We start from the raw sequence: 14,806 nt of genomic DNA on the forward strand, positions 1-14,806 counted from the left end.
CCCCCTCTTTTCATTTAGGAGTTTTGTGGTTTTACCTCTTATATTAAGGTCTTTGATCCACTTTTAGTTAATATTCTATGTGATGTAAGGTTAGAGTTCATGAATTTTTAATCCTTTTAAAAAGCACACATAAAGACATCAGTGCTTAAATTGTATCTCACTTGTTTTTATTGTAGAACTACTCTCTTCTTTGGAGTTTGTCAACTTTTGTTTTATGTAGCTTAATACTATATTATTTGGTGTATACAAGTTTAAAATTACTACATTTTCTTGGTGTATTGAAAATGTAGTAATTTTCAATTTTCTATTATTATTTCTATAATCTGTTATAGAAATAATATGAATTATTTGAATTCTTTCTATAATCTGTTTAGTAATGATTTTTCCTATAAAGCCTGCTTTGCTTAATAGAAATAGTTATCCTAACATAGTTCCTATAATCAACCTTTCTTTCTCCTTCAGTTTTAGTTGTACCTCTGGTACACATTTTATGTTTGGATTTTAGAAATCTGATCTGATCATCTTTCTAATGGTATTCCATGTAGTATGTTCACATTAATTGTGACTTGTGATGTATTTGGATTTAAATCTACCTTTTATTTCCTTCCTTCTTTGAGTTCTACCTGTTCTGTATTCCAGTTTTTTGTTACCTTGTTTTTGACTAATAATTTTAAAAAATCATTCAGTAGCTTTCAAAATTATATACTCTGTATCTGTTTTTCAATGGCTGTACTAGAAATTGCAACATGTGCGTTTAATTTGTAAAGTCTAAAAGTACCTTTCCTCTTCTCACAGACAATCCACGGACTTGGAAAGAATTCACCCGCTTTCCAGCTTGTGAGCTGCCGCTGGCTGTGACTTGCTTTATCTGCAGTTTCCCTTTTCTTTTTCATCCTTCCTTGTTTTCCGCCTTCCTCCAGGGTAGATTTCCTTCCCCCTGAAGGACAGTTCTGAGCAGTTCTTTGGTGATGAGCTCTCCCACTTTGATTTGCTAAATGCTGTTTCTAATACAGTCTCATCCTTGATGCTTTTGCTGGGTACAGGACTCGGGGTTAGAATGCTCACTCTCTTCCCTGTGTGGTGTTAGAAGTAAGCTTCCATTCAGGGCAGTGTCACTTTGAAAGTGCTGTCTTTCTGTCTCTGCTGTGCTTAGGGTTTCCCCTTTGCTTTGAGCTTCTGCAGTGTTGCTACTTGATTTGTTTCTGAGTGTCTTGTTTTTATCATTTCCCAGAGACTCCTAGACTGAGCCTTGGTTACCCCACTCTGGTACTGGGCTTAGCAAAGCTTCCCTTTTTTGGCTCCTTTCTTTCCCCTGAATTGTGTTTCCACTTCCTTAACAGAATTCCCATGGCCACCCAAACAGATGCCTTCCACTCACATCCTTTTCTCAAGTCCTGCTTCTGCTTGCATCCAAAATAAGGCACACATTCTTCTTGAGAATTCTTAGACCTGTGGGTTAATGTTTGTGTTGGTCCCAATGCCATAGTGATATTACTGGGTGAAAGATATTACTGCACATATTTGAACAATCGTGAGCCTTAATGATAAGAAATCTGGAATCTTGGATGAAGATAAAGCATACATGATCTCAGACAGAAGTATTGTCTCCCAGAGTTGTCTAAAGGGTGACTCCCTGATACCTGATTCTACAAGAAGCCCCTATGGTGGTTCTAATATGCCTTTTACATTTTTGGTCAGTAACCCCCTATTTTTAAACATTACTACTGTTCTAGAACCCAGTGATGTGCCTGCCCACTCAGGAAGTGGAATTAGTTGATGCCCAACAGCCCCCATCATTCTTCAGAGTTTCCTGCCACACTGGATGACATGAAGACTAGTTTTCTGGGAGCAGTCTTCAGGAGGAATAAGCCTCCAGCATGCCTGGGCTCTGTTCTAAAACATGCCTAGGACAGTAAGGTTAAAATTGAAAACGTTTTTAATTTGAAAGAATAATTGAGAATTTATTATATAAACTCAAATTTGTATGTTTGTAGAGAAAAATGATTTATGAATAAGTACAGGAGGTGATTTTTCCCCTCTGAAGTGCAGGTATGAAAGATGACTGCCTTTCTTTTGGTGTGTTCTCTTCATGCTATGCTCGTGTATTTCCTCAAGATTCAGTTGCACATTTTTTAGATTCTTACTGCAGCCATTGGATATGCAATCAGGGACTGTGTGAAAACCGTGCTGGTTAATTTATATATTTTGTCATTGGCAGGAGACAGTGCTATTTACTAGAATTATTTATGCAAATTAGAAACCACACACTGAAATGACAGTCTTTAGGGGAACAGAAAACAGTGAAGAAAGAGAAGAATTATTGGAAAGGAGAAAGACTGAAATTGCACAGGAGAATCAAATGGAAGCACTGGATGCAAATACAAACCAACATGGATGGAGGAGCATGGGGAGGTGTGTTGGGGAGAGCCGGGCCAGAGTGGAACCGTGGGTCCATGTATTGTGTGCTGAGGCTCAGCGTGCCTGCTGTGAGAGCATGTAAGAACATTCCGGTCAAACAAAACTCTTCACTTGTGTGGCAGTACACTGTGTCCGTGGAGTTCATCTCAGTGAGTGCCCACATGAAGTCGCTGGCTGGAGTTTGCCGGTGGTTTTCAAGTATGGGGGTGGACCAACACAGTGCATTCGCGCTGATCTGGGACTGTTAAGACCTACTGGAGCCAGTCGTTCTCACACGAGGCGTAGCAAGTTCAATGTCCTTCTGCATGTGGGCTTAGTGAAGGCAGAACATTTCTTATGAAAAAGATACCATTAATGTGGGACAGCAAAATTATGAATTAAACCCTGCTTTCACAAATTATTCTTTTTGATGAAAAACCTGTCTTAGGAAAAGCAAGAATGTTTTTAGATACACAAAAATTTTATCCCATTCATTAATATTAAATGTCAAACAATTTATTTTTATGTTAGAAATCCCTGTTCTAGTTTAGCTTACTGGGAATTGGAAATGTAAATATGTGCTGCTGATAAAGTTTCAGAGCTCTTAAGAGAAATTAGGGGCTGGGTGTGATGGGACATGCCTGTAATTCTAGCTAGTCAGGAGGCGGAGGCAGGAGGATGGCAAGATTAAGGACAGCCTCAGCATCTTAGTGAGATCCTATCTCAAAAGAAAAAAATTAAAAGAGCTGGGGATGTGGCTCAGTGGTAGAGTTTCCCTAGGTTCAATCCCTCCTTCCCCCAAATAGAGAAATTAATTATGAGTTGACCTTGGGAGAATGAGGGAACCTTATCACCTAGAAAATTATTTTTAATACCACCTAGTAATGGTAAGAAAAAAATCCATACTAAATCTGTTATCTTGGATATTTATTGAATTTTTTATACTTATTTTTTAGTTGTAGTTGGACACAATCCCTTTATTTTATTTATTTTTATGTGGTGCTAAGGATCAAAACCAGGGCTCTACCGCTGAGCCACAACACCAGCCCCATATTTATTGAATTTTTATATGACAAGGAGATTACAAATGCATTTTTTATTCAGGAAAAAAGTGCAGAAATATTATTGTAGACCAAGACTGTATAACATGCCTGCTTTTTGTTGTGGACAAAAAGGGAATTTTTCTAGGTTAGCACTTTGAAGGGCAATTTGAATGGCTCCGTTTTAGAAATTACCCCATTTCCTATTACGTAGTCTGTGGTCAGGCAGCCAGAGGGAGGTGTCCAGGTCCAGCATCCTCACACTGACTGGACCAGGGGATTCTTTTCTTTTTTCTTTTTTTTTAAATTTTTTTGTAGATGAACACAGTACCTTTATTTTATTTGTTTATTTTTATGTGGTGCCTGGGGATCTAACCCAGGGCCTCGCATGCCAGGCAAGCGTTCCCCCACAGCCACTGCCCTGGCCCCTAGGGGATTCCTTTAACTGTGGAAAGCATTTCGCTTCCTTTGCCCTTTGCAGACGTGGACATTGTCCGTGGTTCCCCACACAAGTTGGAGCGGTAAACAGAGATGTTGCCTTTGACAGCTGGAAGGACCCGAGAGAGTCGGAGGGCCCTGCTCACACTGATGACGTGGGGCAGGGTGGGTGCTTAGGCTGCCAGAGGAAAGGAGCCTGGTAGGAAAGGAGGAGTGCGATGCTGGGGACGGTGGGTCCCTGCAGAGAAGCCAGATGGCTGGGGTTGAGGCTGCTGAGGACTTCTGCTTTTGATTTAAACAACATAAATCACTTTTCTTATTCAAAATTCCTTTTTCATTTGTGACCTGCACCCAGTGATTGTGGTGTGGAGGAGCCTGTGCTGCCTGTCAGGAGCGGCTCCGTCTCTGACCAGGAGAGTGACTGACAAGGTGCTTCAGCTCTGCTTTGGTTCTCCTGCAGGAGGGCCTCGGGGTGAGGTGAGTCTGTCATGCCCCAGACGGTCTTACAGAAGCAGCTCTGCGGATGTGTCAGCTGCTATGACAATAACTGTTATCATTTCAGTGGACAGAGAAATTTCTTGAGGAAGCTTTTTGCTTCCTCTAATAACCTTGGTATATTCAATATATTGTTAATAGAGTTGAACCAGGAACGAATTGCTTAGTGTTTAAGGTGATTTGTAATGTTATGTCCATGTTGTCTTTGAATAGTTAATTTTTTTAAAAATTCCAGTAAGTATGGATAATTTCTATTTTCTTAGCATGGTTCTAGATTAAAACACAAGCCAATAATTTCACATAAAAAGCATATGGTCACCTGGGACTATTTGGGTTGGAGCAAATAGTCATGCATACCCCAATGGTCCCTAAAGGCATCATTATATTACAAAACCAAACAGTAATTCTTAATTCTGGCCAGCCCCAAATCATCTAAATTTTAGAATGCTTGTTTTTTTTTTAAAAAGGCAGGGAATTGTGTAATTGCTTTTAAAAAGATTTCTATCATAGATAAGTAAGTTTGGGTATGTAAAATTCCTGTGATTTTAGCAACTTCTGTTAGCTTTTAGGTATTTTCTTAGGTGCTTGGAAATATAAGACTCACGTTTTTCTTTCACATCTTAGTTACTGTTAGAGAAAGAGCTCTCTCAGCTCCCTTCCAGACTCCTGCTCCTCCTGTCTTTCCTCCTGGTGTCCATGGTGAGGTGCCAGGGAGCAGCCAAGCAGTGCTGGGCGTCAGAAGTATCTCATTGGGTTTTGCTTTGTTTGATCCACGCAGTTGGTTAGGTTTCTTTCTTGTGGTAAATTTGTCTTGCTTTGTTTTCTCCTATGGTACTACCATTTATCTAACGACTTTTCTTACTTAGGAGAACAAAGTGGATTGATGATTAAGAATTTTGCATTTGATGGTTAAGGTTATTGCTTTAGGACTCCTAGAAATAATAGTAAACATAATCTCCCTGATTAGCAATACCACCAGAACCATGTGGTGACACCACTAGTTTGATAGGGTGTTGGTATAAAACAGTCTTATTCATTTAAAATAGATACCCTAGTGTTTCCCTAGGGTTTATGTGACGTGTTGGAATTTTTTTTTCTTTCTTTCTTTCTTATTTTTTTTAAATTTATTTCTTACAAACATGACAATAGGGGAATGTATTATATTCATAATTATCCATTCATAGCACGATTTTTCGTAACTCTGTATATAAAGTATGTTCACACCAACTTATGCCATTATACATGAACTCTTTTTTTTTGCATTACAATTCTTAATACACCTTTATACCACAATTTATCATATCTCTGTTTGTATATAAGGTATGTTGACACCAAATTCACATCTTCATACATGTATCTTGTATAATGATGACCATCACTTTCTACCATCCTTGCTATTCCCCTTCCCCCTCCCTTTCCCTCCCACCCCTCTTCCCTATCTAGAGGTAATCTTCCTCCCATGCTCTCCCTCCCTACCCCACTTTGACTCACCCCCCTTATATCAGAGAAAACATTTGGCATTTGTTTTTTTTGGATTGGCTAACTTCACTTAGTGTCGGAGTCCAGCTCCAACAGGGGGTCTCAGGAAACGAATGGTGAGGAGTCGGCGAAAGGGGGGTGGAGAAACAACACAGACACCAAAGTGAAGGTGCTGATCCCAATCTTTACTTGTGAAGTTGATCATATATACTTTTCATTTTGGCAGGCTCACAGTACTTTGTGATTACAAAACAGGAATCATTATTCAAAGAAACAAAGTAGCTACAATTAGAATAGAAGAATGTATCTTGGCTTATGCGTAAGCAAGCATTTTTCCTTTTAGTTTGCATTTTGCTTTGAGCTGTTTCTGTTTAGTTAACTTTTAATAATAGTTAGAAATGTCCCAACTATTGGCCTATACCTTGACTATTCTTTCTTGACTTATTGACTGGAACCGGTGCCATGGTTACGGCAAGTGGTTTACTTGTTATTAATTTTAATCAAACAAGAGTAAGAGCACAAACCATTGTGCACAGGAACAAGAACAAGTTGCCCAGTACTAAGCACTAATCTGTCTTCTTAACATTAATTCTTCTTCTCTAGATTTTAATTTAAATTCTCAAAAACTTCCTTGACAGGAATACAGGGAGTTTTTCATTAGAAATTAACAATTTACGCTCCACAGCTGAATCATTGCATTTAGAGCAAACAGATCTATTCTTTAGAAGTAGTTGCATTAATTAGGAAAGTCATGTTTTTTCCTTCATACTTAATGGTCATATGAGAAGTTGCAACTATACTTATTAAAGGAATACAAAAACAAACCAGCCCATTCCCAGAAATATACCGCGCTCCTCCAGAGGATGGACGCCTTGCGCCATCCACCTCAGTAGGGCCTTGCCATTGCCTGAGTCAGGGGAGGGGCGCAGCAACTTAGCATAATCTTCTCTAATGCCATCCATTTCCCTGCAAATGCCAAGATCTTATTCTTTTTGGTGCTGAGTAATATTCCATTGTGTATAAATGCCACATTTTTTTTTTATCCATTCCTCCACTGAAGGACATCTAGGTTGGCTCCACAGTTTAGCTATTCTGAATTGTGCTGCTATAAACATTGATGTGGCTGTGTCCCTGTAGTATGCTGTTTTTAGGTCCTTTGGGTATAATCCGAGAAGAGGAATAGCTGGGTCAAATGATGGTTCCATTCCCAGATTTCCAAGGAATCTCCATACTGCTTTCCAAATTGGCTGCACCAGTTTGCAGTCTCACCAGCAATATATGAGTGTACCTTTGAGCTACATCCCCAGGCTTGTAAAAATTTTTTTAAATTTTGAGACAGGGACTCCCTTTGTTACCCAGGCTGATCTCCAACTTGTGATCCTCCTGTCTCAGCCTCCTATGAAGCTGGAATTACAAGAGGGTGCCACCAGACCTGCTTGAACTAATTGTTGTAGTAAAGAAATTATGATGTGAAAACCAGATTATGCTGAACATAAAGCTTTGCATTGTGGAGTGTAAAGTGGACCTATTCCTTCAAGGAAGCTTGGTTTGCCTGTAGAACCAGGCAGAGTGTAGTGGTTTGCCTTGGGCAGAGAGGATATTTCTGTTCTGATAAGCCAGTGTCTGGTACGGGTTTCTTTACTCTGAGCCTTCATGCAGGCCAAGAAGTGTGTTGTGGCCTGGGCCTGGGGTCTGTTGATGTCCCTTTTATCTGTGCATGAGCAGTAATGACCCTTCAAGGTGTCCCTGGATTTTACTAACTCTCAGTGGGCTCTCAGTGTTCTGTGTATGTACTACCACTTCCACATTTTTCTTGGAATTTTCAGTAGATTTCTGCTACACCTCTAGATTGTATGTTTCCCAGTTTAACATACTATAAGGTGTGTGTGGTTTTTTTTTTAATATATGTACTGGGGACTGAACCCAGGGCCTCACACACAGTATTCAAATATGCTGCCACTGAGCTGCATACCCCAACACTTTATTGATTTCATTTTGAGACAGGGACTCACTAAGTTGCTCAGGCTGGCCTCAAACTCGTGATCCTGTGCCTTGGCCTCCTATCATGCCTGGGATTACAGGTGTGTGCCACCACTCCTAGCATTCTGTATTTTTAAGACAAATATTTATTTTTTTCATGAGCCCTATGGCTGGCCTAGCTTAATGTCTGCTGCATAGTGGGTATATTTAGGTAAATGTGCACAGAATGGTTAACAATGAACTACATCTGGACATGGCATTGGAACTTTGCTGGAGCCCCCATACCAGCGGTCTCCTTGTTTCTCATTGGCAGGATACAGTCACCGACAGGGGGATGGGATTAACATGGTAGGCTTAAGTGGGAGAGTATTTTGGGCATAAACCCCCAAGAACACTTTTCTGGCTACACAATAATGCATGATCATCAGGAAGTTTGGGAATTAATAACATGTATAAAGAAGAAAAATAATAGCATCACACAAAATAATTGTTAACGTTGTGCTTGCATTCCAGTTTTTGGTTGTATATGTGTATGTTTGTATAGAATAAATTACGATCCTATTATATATAGTGTCTTATATACAACATAAGTAGCTTTCCATGTCTTTAAATCATATTCTTCTAAAATGAGACTATGTGCTTTTATTATAAGTTATTTAATTAATTAATTGCGCACTTTTTGAGATTTAGGATGTGTCCTTTAGCATGCAGATGGGACTGCTATGCAGTTGGGGTGTCTGGTGGCCACTGGCGGCCATGTTGGATCCAGCCAGTTGTCAGCCAGCCCATTTGAAGAGGCACCCTGTCTTCATAGGTAGGTAAGGTTAGGGTGGGGTAGAAATGCAGCCAGGTGGGGCTGGGGTTGTGGCTCAGAGGAAGAGCACTTGCCTAGCATGTGTGAGGCACTGGGTTTGATCCTCAGCACCATATAAAAAAATAAAATAAAATAAAGTTTTGTGTCTACCTATAACTATAAAGTAAATATTAAAAAAAAAGAAAAGAAATGCAGCCAGGTCACCTGGGCAGTATGAGATTAGCAGGGTAATATTTTTCTATATTTTCCTAATAACACTCCACTCCAGAAAACTTATAATACTAGTTCCATTCCCATCAACCTGTGTGTGAGTGACCACTGTATTGTTTTTCAGTTGCTAATTCTAAAGGTTAAAAAGTAGTATCCTTTTGTTGAACTCTGCTTATTTTAATTGAACTTAAAAAAAATTTTTTTTTGGTACTGGGCATTCAACTGATGGGTGCTCTACCACTGAGCTACATTCCCAAATTGAAAATTGACTGTGTTAATTTTCATTTAGTGAGCATTTAGTAGGTACTTGTTGAATGAAAGAATAATCATGTTTCTTGATGTGTCAGTCTTCTTTACTTACATAGGAATATTGTTGTTTTTTGTTTTTTTTTTTGAAGAGAGAGAGAATTTTAATATTTATTTTTTAGTTTTCGGTGGACACAACATCTTTATTTGTATGTGGTGCTGAGGATCGAACCCGGGCCTCATGCATGCCAGGTGAGCACGCTACCGCTTGAGCCACATCCCCAGCCCTGTTTTTTACATTTTATAGTGATATACATAAAATTAGGAAACATTCAGTATTTTAACATTAGATGTAAACCTTCATAGAATTTATAGCATTCTATTTTCAGTTTGTTATTCTGAATATTAAAGCATATTTACTTTATAATGATATAGTAATTTTAAATAATCATATCCCCAGAGCCCACTTTGGTGGGTGAATTTTATTCCATCACAGTTACATCTTCCTGGAGCTCCTCATTATTTAGACTTTGTCTTTGGTTCTCACTGGGACATAAATTATTTCTTTCTAAATTCCTTTATGTTATTTTGTAAATGTTTATATTTTCTTACAGTCTTCCTTTTGGCAACATATTATTCTATTTATCCTCCTAGATATTAAAATAATTTTTCCACTCTAAAGAAGGAGTTTTCAATTATTTTCTTTTTATGCTTTCTCCCTTACATCTTGGCTAAGATTATTATTTTTTCATTGTGTTTATGTGAGAAAGAGGAGTTTCAAAGCTTAAGTTAATTATATTTTCTTGTGTTATTCATTGACAGTTACAAATACTGCTTATTGTTAGTATTTATCTCATCTAATCTTTTCCATCATGTAAAATTGGTAGGAATCACTGCCCTTTTATTTAGGAGAAATACAATATTTTGGGCCACACCGTTGATAGTGCTTGTGGAACGGAGCTGGAATTGGAGCCCAGTTTGTTCGTGATTTGTTTGGATTTGAAATTATAAACTGCATTGTTTAGTCTTGCACATAAAAAGAGGCTGAACTGAATTTTTTAAGTTATGTTAGAAATTTACAGCTTATTTAAATTTGAGTCTTGCTCTCAAATAGATTCTTATCCTATTGTTTGCAGCTAGAAAAATAAAAGACCTCAAATATAATTTAATATAACCAATAGGAACCACACCACTTTTCTGGTTGTTTTTGTTGTAAACTAGCATTTATACAACCCACGACTTGACAACTAACCAAACCATCTTGCGTTACCCTCTTTTGAATGGAGCACAAATTGGCTTAGCAAAATTTCAAAGCCTCCATCTCTAATGTTTGTAGCATATTAAGGTAAGTAACTCAGGGACATTCAGACCTGTGTGGCTCACAGCCTGTCCAGTGTGCTTGTGGCTATTCTCACTGTTGACTCCGTACTTTTCTGAGCATTTTTGCTGACAAGCACTTGGGCTTGCTGAGAGAGATCATTTGTATCCAGTGGAGAGATCTGGGAGAAAGGCATCAGTGGCTTTGTATTAGAAATGCAATAACTGTGTTAATCTGTTTTCTGTTGCTGTATCAAAATATACAAGGCAAAATGTCAAAGAAAAGAGGGTGACCTAGCTCACAGTTCCCGAGGTCCCAGAGCATGGATCCTGCTCCTGCTCAGCTCTGGAGAGGCCCATTTGGCTACATGGCAACATGGTGGGTGGTGTCGCTGTGGGAGTGTGTGTGAGAGAGAGAGACCCTATAGTGGGATTCAGGGGCCAGACTCTCTGTGTTATCCTGCTCTTTTGGGAACAGGGATCCTATGAAAACTGCGTCAACCCCCTCCTAGTCACCTTGCAGCAGGCTCCACCTCTTACATTGCCCCTCAGCACTGCCACTCTGAAGACCAGGCTTCCAGCACAGGAACCTGTGGGGAAATACTCACATACCCTAGTCATGGTGCTGATGGTGCTGATACTTGTTGATGCTCACAGTGGCTGGGCCTGGTTCTCAGGGCTTCCTGTGTAGCTCGTGCACTTCATTACTCATAGAAACTCTGCTAGGTTCTTTCTCCTTACAGATGCAGCAGCTTTGGCCCAGAGAGGTTGAGTAGCTTCCCCAGGTCACGTGGTTGGTGTGCAAAGACCAGGGGTTGCAACTCTGGCCGCTCACCTCCCGAGTCGGCCTCCCTGGGAACTCAGTCCCTCTGATCTGTGTTAGACACATAGAAAAAAGCACCTGTGTCCCATAAGTAGTTGTCCACACTTTTGGAAAAGGTTTGCTCTTATGCCTATTTAAGCTGTTGCCATTTATTAGATTTTTATCTTTTGTAAAGTAAGTTATTTGCTTGCATCTAATATTGTTATTGAAACGTGGTAAGTAGACTTTTTTATATTTATACAAATGTAGGAAAGCCTGTATTTCCAGTAAACAACTTGGCAGTGCAACAGGGTTTGACACAGAACTTCAAAGAATGAATTCAGAGGTGACAGCTGTAGAATGACCAAGCAATCTGGGTAATTTTCTACAATAAACAGCATATATTAGGCCTCTTTGTTCCCTTACCCCATCCTCTGACACTGTGTTCCAGAACTGGCCGGCTGCGTGTTTGGAGCAGCCCCACTGGCTGTAGGCAGAGTTCACCAGGACGTCTTCTGCTTTCCCCTGTCCCTGGCACCAGGTGCCTGTGTTGTCAGGGTGGCGTGCTGCCTCAGCACCTCTGCTCACTTCAGTAAATCTCTCCTAAGTTGTCATTGTCACGTCCAGCGAGAGGGACATCCTCTTACAGAGGACATTTCCATTTAGGGAATAGTTGTCAAAGACTGAGTTGACTCACGCCTTGAGCCACAGATTTCTCCCTCTCATCTTGTCCCAAGTTGTGGGGCAGTCAGCGTAGAACACATGGTCTGAGTGTGCTCGCATGGTGGGTTCCCTCCATTACCAGTTTCATCTCTGCTGGTTGGCTACTCCTTCTCGAGTCAGTTTAGTCAACTTATCTTCTAGAATGTGCAATTTCATCTAAGGTTTCTGATTTACTGGTGTGTTCTTCATGGTCTTCCTTTTTGATCCCTTTTATTTCCATGAGTACAGTAGTGATGTTTCCTCTTTAATTCCTAATTCCAGTCACCGGAGTTTTTTCTTTTTTCTTGGTCGGTCAGCACAACTAAAAGCTTGTTAATTTTGTTGCAGTTTTCAAGGAACCAACTTATACATTTGTTGATTTTTCTCTTGGTTTTCTCATCTTTCGCATTAATTTCCACGCTGATCTTATTTCTGCTTGTACAGATTCTAGTTGGTCTTTTTCCCTCTGTCCTGGTTTCCCAAGGTGGGAGATTAGGGTATTGATTTGATGGCGTTCTTCTTTCTGATGTATGCAATTGTGACTGTATGTTTCCCTCTGAGCTCTGTCAGTCGCATCCCATAAGTTTGAGTGCATTATGTCTTTGTTTTCACTGCCTCAAAGCATTTCTGATTCTTCTCTTTTTCTTTAAGCCGTGGGTTATTTAGCAGTGTGTTGTTTAATTTCTACATATTTGTGACTTTCCCCCAGTTTTTCTGCTGCTGATTTCTAATTTCATTCCTTTGTGATCAGAGCACAGGTCGGATGGATTTCTGTTCTTTTAAGTATATTAAGCCTTGTTTTAGGGCCTCACGCAGACCATCCTAGCGAGGGTGCCTGTAGCCCTGAGGATGATGTCCATTCTGTTGTTCTGGAGAGGCCTGCAGTGTCTGTTGGGTCCAGTCTGTATTCAGGCATACCGTTCTACTGTGTGTGTTCTTTCTAGTTGTTCTCTCAACTATTGAAAGTTTCAAAATCCCAGTAGTAATATTAAATTTTCTGTTTCTTCATTTCTGTCATTTTTTGCTTTATATAGTCTGTGCTCTGTTATTGGGAAGGGGTGTATTTAGAATTGTTATTTCTTCTTTGCACGTTGACCCTTTTGTCATTAAAAACTGTCGCTTTTATCTCTGATAGCCAAAGTAGACCTCAAGACAAAAGGATGCTATCAGTGTACCCACACAAGCTTTCTTATGTTCCTGTGATGTATCTTTTTCCATGCTTTTATTTGCAGTCTTTTTGTAGTTTTGAATCTAGAATGTGTCCTCCACGGGCAGCCTGGGGTTGGAGCTGGTTTTGATCCAGTCCGACTGGATGTTTGTGCATTCCCCTTCAGTGGTATTATATATGTAGTTGGATCTGATTTGATGCTCTTCTCTCCATCTCATCTTTTTTTTTTTTTTTTAATTGTGTTCCTTTGTCTTAAGTGGATAATGCAAATGTAGCTTTTCAGCTTCTTTAATGTTTTCACTCTCCTTTTGAGTATGTTTCCAGTGCTTGTTCGCCCTGTGCGTCTTCACAGGCCAGCTCTGGCTCGGGTCTGAAAGTCTGTGAAATGGGCTCCATGTTTCTCTGGGGTGCTCTTCATTTTTCTTTCTTCCTTTTTAACTCTGTTCTTTGGCTTGATCTGGCTTCAGTTTTGCTTATTTTTTCTTCTGCCACTTTAAATCTATGCTTGAGCCACATAGTGAAGTTTTCTTCTTCTTCTTCCAATTGTTCTTTTCAACTCTGGAATCTTCATTCAGTCCTCTTGTACAATCTCTGGGTGTTTAGTGACCTTATCTACTTGATGCAGTGTTGTGGTACCTTCCTTTACCCTTTCATCCTGGGTTTCTTTAGCTCTGGTAACATGTTTGTGATGCCACTTCGAAAGATTTTTCTGATAAATCTAATATCTGTTGTTCTTGTAATGCACTTCTGCTGCCCTGGGGAGAGAGAGAAAGAGAGAGAGAGAGAGAGAGAGAGAGAGAGAGAGAGAGAGTGAGTGTGTGTGTGTGTGTGTGTGTGTGTGTGAGAGACCCCTCCCTGGAGTTTATGTTGTTGTTTGCTTGCTTATTTCGTCAGTATCTGGCCGGGCTGTTTCCCTTCCTGTGGTTTTATGCCTCTCATGGTGCTCCTTGGGGAGGTGCAGCTTGACCCCTGGCCCATGGTCACAGCCCTTGTTCATCCTGAATGACAGTGATACTCCTAAGGTTCCCTTCAACTCCTCTGCTGACATGACTATGCCAGGTGTTGAGTTCATCTGTTTGCTGGCTAACTGTTCTGTTGTTCTTTTTGAGGGGAAGAGACTGGGGATTGAACTGGGGAGCACTTTACTGCTGAGCTCCACCCCTGGTCCTTTTAATTTATTTTGAGACAGGGTCTCACAAATTGCCCAGGCTGGCCTCAAACTTCCAGTCCTCCTGCTTCAGCCTCCAGAGTTGCTGGGATTACAGGCATGCACCACCATGTCTGACTGGTCTGTTGCTCTGCACAATGCCCTGGGACATAAATCATTGCACAAATTAATCAAATTGTGGCTTCTTTGAAGGAATAGTTTCTGAGGTCAGTGTTTGATAATTGTTCCAAGTCCAGGAAAAAGTCTCCTGACTTACTCCCAGTTCTTTCCTCCACTTAGCTTTCTCCTTGCAAGTGAGCTGACAGGTTTTGTTACACAGCGGGTGAGGTGAGGGCTGACTGCAGCAATGTGCTTGGGAAGCTTTCTTGCCTTCACCCTCTGTCTTGTTTCTGACCCTTGGCTCAGAGTGTCTCTGGTAGGTTTGATTGTTACTGGGTGACACTTGCACCTGCTCCTGTCACGTAGCCTTTAGTTTTTGTTTATAATAGACTTCCTCCCTCCCTCCCTTCCTTTGTGTGGTGCTGGGGATGAAACCCAGGGCCTTGCACAT

The 14,806-nt window shown here is 40.4% G+C and overlaps 1 protein-coding gene across 4 annotated transcripts in view; it reads left to right on the top strand.

The window, feature by feature from the left end:
• The window catches only part of Fancc (FA complementation group C), a 167,725-nt gene that overhangs the window by 18,360 nt on the left and 134,559 nt on the right, over positions 1–14,806 (top strand). The window contains exon 3 of one of the 4 annotated variants that reach the window (XM_048800342.1): positions 4,231–4,352. The exons of the other annotated variants lie outside the window; for them this stretch is intronic. The gene's annotated coding sequence lies outside the window, so the exon portion shown is untranslated. The remainder of the gene's footprint in view (positions 1–4,230; positions 4,353–14,806) is intronic. 4 annotated transcript variants of the gene reach the window in all.

The sequence above is a fragment of the Marmota marmota genome, unplaced genomic scaffold (genome assembly GCF_001458135.2).
Source record: "Marmota marmota marmota unplaced genomic scaffold, marMar, whole genome shotgun sequence".
NCBI lineage: Eukaryota > Metazoa > Chordata > Mammalia > Rodentia > Sciuridae > Marmota > Marmota marmota.